Source organism: Juglans regia, chromosome 8 (assembly GCF_001411555.2).
Source record: "Juglans regia cultivar Chandler chromosome 8, Walnut 2.0, whole genome shotgun sequence".
Taxonomy (NCBI): domain Eukaryota; kingdom Viridiplantae; phylum Streptophyta; class Magnoliopsida; order Fagales; family Juglandaceae; genus Juglans; species Juglans regia.
Window position 1 is genome coordinate 9,666,800 of NC_049908.1, and position 5,625 is coordinate 9,672,424.

General features: G+C 37.1%; 1 pseudogene; it reads right to left on the reverse strand.

Annotated features, from left to right (window-relative positions):
- Window positions 1-1,951: 1,951 nt before the first annotated feature.
- Window positions 1,952-4,049, reverse strand: LOC108993682 (annotated as a pseudogene).
- Between the last annotated feature and the right edge of the window lie 1,576 nt (window positions 4,050-5,625).

Genomic DNA, 5,625 nt, shown 5'->3' on the forward strand with positions numbered 1-5,625 from the left:
TGAATATCACGCATAGAAGGTAGTTGACATGGAAGCTCCTCAGGTGCTACATCCGAAAAAGACTCCAAAATAGATATAAAATCTTGAGGGATTTTATCTTCCTGCAATAAAGAAACCTCATGTGAGATCAGTAAAGAAATGGCTCTAGATTCCTTACTTTCCTCCTCAAATCGACGCATGGAAAGAGTCCTAAAGGAAGAAGAGTCCTCCATCTTTTGAAAATCTGAGATCCTCATGGGCTTCAGCCGAATCTTCTTATCCCCATACTGGCAGATCTGACCCTTCCAACTCAACCTCGAGCACCTCTTCTTCATCATCCTCTTGCATGGCTGCTACCTCGACCTCCTTTGAATTTTCTGCAGGTTGCTTCTTTAATTCATCTTCTTCACACACAAGTGCAAAGCGTTGGTTATTTGTGGGGCATACCACAACAAAATGACCTCTTCCACCACACTTATAACACTTAACTGGCCCTTTATTTGCAATGACTATTTCTTTTCCCTTGGCAGCATCATACTCCCCATTCTTCTCAACCATTTTTGCACGGTTTTTCATAGCTTCACCTCTAGTATTCATTCTTCCAGCAAATGAGATTCCCCAAGCATTGTCGTCACTGCGTCCAAATATATTATTACCTTGCCTCAAATTGGACCATTTTTGTTGGGCCTCGACACAAAGAGAAAGTTGGTACACCTCTTCCAAACTAAACAACCGAGCTATAGTTAGCTCCTTCTGAAAGTCCTCTCGTAGCCCAGCTTTATAACGAGTTAAAGCTTGCCTATCCGTCTCTGTCACATGACTACATATTGTAAGCTCATGGAACTTGGCAATATAATTTTTTACTGTCAAGTTTCCTTGCTTAAGTGCCAGCAATTCTTTGAAAAGGGTCTCTTCATAATCTAGTGGTAAGAACTTCTCTTTCAAGCGAAGCTTCATTTCATCCCAATCAGTTATGGGTGGTTGTCTACGCCGATCTAGTTGTTCTTCAACACAATGCCACCATACTCTCGCTTGTCCTTTCAGCTCATCTTTACAAACTGAACCTTCTTTTCAGTCGTCATATTGAACCATTCGAAGTAATCTTCCAATGACATTAACCAATCATGAAAGCTATTTGGATCCAAGCTCCCATGATAGTCAGGTACATCCACTCTAATCCGCTTCAACGCCTCATCAAATTGCTCAGGATCCCTTGGCTGTTGGTACTATCAAGGAAGTGGCCAAAGTTGCCTCCCCCCCGAGGTGCATTTGGTGGTTGATAATGCCCACCTGTGGTCAATGGTTCTCACCATCATTCTCTCCTCCCCCGCCTATTTCTTGGTCTTCATTGTTGTTCTAGTTCTCTCCTTCACCACGATCTTCTTCATGATTATTCTGGGTAGGAAAGACTCGATTCCATATGACCTCCATTTGTTGGGTAAGGGCGGTGAGTTGGTTGGTCATCTGCAGCATCATCTCATCATGTTGCTCTTGCGTGAGTCAGCCACCATTGTTATAGGATCGTCCACTTCTCGTGCTCATACTAGTTGGTCACCAAAAGAACCTAGGACTAATGCCAAAATTGATGTCGGACACGTGGATAATAAGAATATGCAACTAAACAGTATTCAAACTTTTGCAATCAACTCTACCTTTATTTCATTCAATCATCCCCTTTTATAATCAAGGAGATTATAGTTCGAAATTCAAAAAAGCTTACTAACCAACATAAACTTAAAAATTCAAACTAGCTGAAAACTAGCTTACATAACCAACAGAAATTTAAATTACGAAAATAAACTTGAAATTTAAAAGGTAAGACTAATCGACCGAGTCTTTAGCCTTGGCAGAGTGCTCTCCTATGTCAGATCATCCATCAGTGTTGGCATGAGTTGATCAAATTAGCTGAGCCACAAACATTGTGGTTCAGCTAATTTGATCAACTCATGCCAACAGATACAACCCTCTCAGATACTACCCACAAACACTGTGGCTCAACTAATTTGATCAACTCATGCCAACAGATACAACCCTCTCAGATACTACTTGCTTCATGCATAAAAGAAATCCCTCATTTTTCTGCTGCATGGTCTCATTTCAGGGAGTTTTCAAAATCAATCACAAACGGATACTTGACATCACTCTTGATCATCCTCTCAAGAGCTTCATATGCATACTGAATCGGAATTACTTCTATCTCAGGATAAATCTTGTGAGCAGCACAGTAGTTTACCATTTCTTGTGTATCTTTAGTGCCTCCAACTCCACTACCAGTAATGGTTTTCATTCCTGCATGCATGTAGTTCATTAGGCTGGCAAATTCTGAAACCCAGATTGGGAAATTATATGAACTTCAAGAAGTTATCTAGTTCTGAAATTGAGAAAGTTACCTAGCAGAAGGCTAGCAGGGCTGACTTTGACTTCAGTGGGGAAACCCACAAGAACCAGAACACCGGCAGTCTTTAAGAGTGACTGACATGTATGGATCAAATGGATGATCCCCAGATGCTGCGTCCATTATAAAGTCCAATGTCCCAGCCAGAGCCTGTAATAAAAAATATGATAGTAAGCATCAGTTAGAACAAAAATCATCAATTACGGCATCGACTTCGGAAAAACATTTTCAAAAGTTTGGAAAAAAATTCAAGAATCATAGGCAGAAAAGAGATAGACACGAGACATAACATTTATATTAAATGGCCAATTAATTCGGTAGCATTAATATTTTTCTTCAACTTAAAAACTCTCAAAATTTGGGTAAAAACTCAAGGAGACCTTAATTAAACTAAGAAGAAGCCTTGAGTTGTACGTTACCTCCATCTGCTGTTGGTCAGATGAAATCACAAACTTGTCTGCATTAAGAAGACTTAGGGCCTCCTCTCTCTTAGATATGCTTGTGCTGAAAACTGTAACGTTCAACCCAAAAGCCTTGCCAAACTTGACAGCCATATGACCCAGACCACCGAGGCCAATCACTCCTAGATTTACCAGGTTAATTGATTCATCTTGTACCTCATCATGGGAGAATAAACTGTAATTCCAGCACAAAACAGAGGTGCTGCCGAAGCCAGTGGATAGTTGTCTGGAATCTTATAGCAATATCTGTAGATCCAATAATTTCCCAAAACAAAACTATAATTCAATATGTTGTAATCCCTTTGCACAATAAACTTCTAATGCATCATTACAAAAATGGCAATCCCTGCAAGAGTTAACATAAGTTCCCACCCCAACATGGTCCCCAACTTTGAAACCGCGGGCATTCGAACCAATCTCCTTCACAATTCCAGCAATCTCGTGTCTGCAGCCATGCAAATAATCCAATGACCATCTGTTTATAAAAATAGCAAAAGAGGAAAAATATATATATATTTTCAAGATTGTTTATTGATATTACACTCAGCACACAGGTGGCATGCATGGAAGCTTTCTATCTGAGTTAATTACATAAAACTTATTAGTTACTTATTATTTATAGATATAAATATTTATAGATATAAATAATAGGTCCCAATGATGTGATTTGACTATCTTTATCATGAAATTAGTGCACATTATATTAATTAATACCCAGGCACCACAGGATACTTGGCGTCTCCATGTTTGTTCCTGGCCCAAACTACGTCGCCATAACAAACTCCACAGTCCGTGATCTTTATAGAAACATCATCTTCTCCAACAGCCCTGCATGAATTTAATTCCAACAGCTCAGTTTCTTCCAATTTCAGCATTTTAATTATTAGCAGTAACTAGTCTGGAAATCATAAGTCAAATCAGGAAAGTCATCAAGCTTAATTAAACATATATAGATCAAACTGCGATCGAAAACAAACAAATTAGTGATGCTATATATATATATATATATATGATATTAAATTGGCTTTGATCTCTCTAATTTGTTTCTTTAATCTGGGTGTCTTTCCTGGAGAAGAAAACCAACGTCTAGCTATCAATTATATATTGTTTCATACCTACGGCTGAATTTGTAAGGTGAGAGAACTCCAGACTCATCTCTTGCTGCCCATCCAAGGCAGTCTTCGTTTGCGCGTGCAGAACCCATTGTATGTGCTTATAATTTTGTAAATGGCGTTGGGCTCTTACCTCCTCTATCTCCTATTTATAGTACCAGATATGTCGATGCAAGTACTGCCTAGTACTCCACGTATGCAATGACCTCGATCGACTTTTTTAAGAATTTTTTCCATAAAAACTAGAGGGATTTGGTGAATTGCCAGGCCAATTTAAATATTGATGTGACATACGCTCTGAGCTCATCGTCCGAAGACTTGGAACATTGTTTCCTCCTGCATGTGATTGGTTCTCTTCCCAGCACCGGTACAAAGGTTGCTTGCTCGTATGTATATATATCTATAAATAAATATATATATATATTTAAAGTAAGATAAATATTGTAATTCTAAAAGATTGTTTCATATATCTACTTATATATACAGTGCAAATAGCTTAGGAACAATATTTTCGTCTAACATTTTTTTTCAATTTTATCTCTACTTTTATTCCAAAATTTTGGTTTTGCCACTGAAATTTTTTTCATTTTGCCCCTAGTTCTCCTACGCGCGAGCCCCTCCTCCCCTCTCCCCCGTCTGTTTCTTCATTTGCTATGGTGCACCGCCTCGCGCCGTCATGCTCGACACTGCCGCTCTCATTCTCTTCCTTTCCGACCAGCGTCCATTCCCTTCCAATCTCAGCCCCTCTCGTTGACCCCCACGAGCGAATCCAAGCCGCGGCCCATCCGATTCTTCTTCGCCTCCAGCGCGCTGCCGCACGTCGGCGTGGCTAATACCATCCCACCTATTCTCTTCCCCTCCGTCTGGCATTCCTCTCCTTCCAATATCAGCTCCTATCGAGCCGCCGTTAACCGCCACGACGAATCCAAGCCGCGACTCTTTCTTCTTTTTTATTTTTATTTTTATTTTTTATTTTATTTTATTTTTTTTATAGGAGCAGCTGTGTCTTTATTGTGTTTTATTTCCTTTAATTTTGAATTATGTAAATATTGAATTCAATTATTACATTTCAGTATAAATCTAATTTTTTCCTTTTATTAACGATTTTTGTTTAATGATTTATTAAGAAATAAACTTAAATATTTTTTTTAATTTCTTGATAAATTGAATAGTTTATTAATTAACCTGAAATTAATTACACTATTTGAGGTAGATCTATAGTTTCTAATGTACTATAGTTTATTTCATTGTTTTTAAAGGAAAATGATAGGGTTACTACTCTCCTACTACTTATTTACTACTCTTTTTATATTTGATTTTTTAAAAAAAAAATTTATTTTACTTAATGGTTAAGGAAGTGATTATTAATAAAATTATATATTTTTTAATTTTTTCGATTAAGGATGTTAAAAAAATACTTCAAAGAAAATGATAAAAAAATAAAAAAAACTTGAAATTAACTATAAGTAGTAATTGGATAGTAATATGGTAGTAACCCTATCATTATCTTTTTTTAAATGTAAAGGATGAGACTTTATAAAATATATGATTAAATTATTTAATACTTACTACTATAGTTTTGAATTTTAAAACTGACACATTATATATTTATCTTGGAAATAACAAATATACAACATGTTCATCCAACTATAATTATTAAGAGTAATAATAGTAGGTT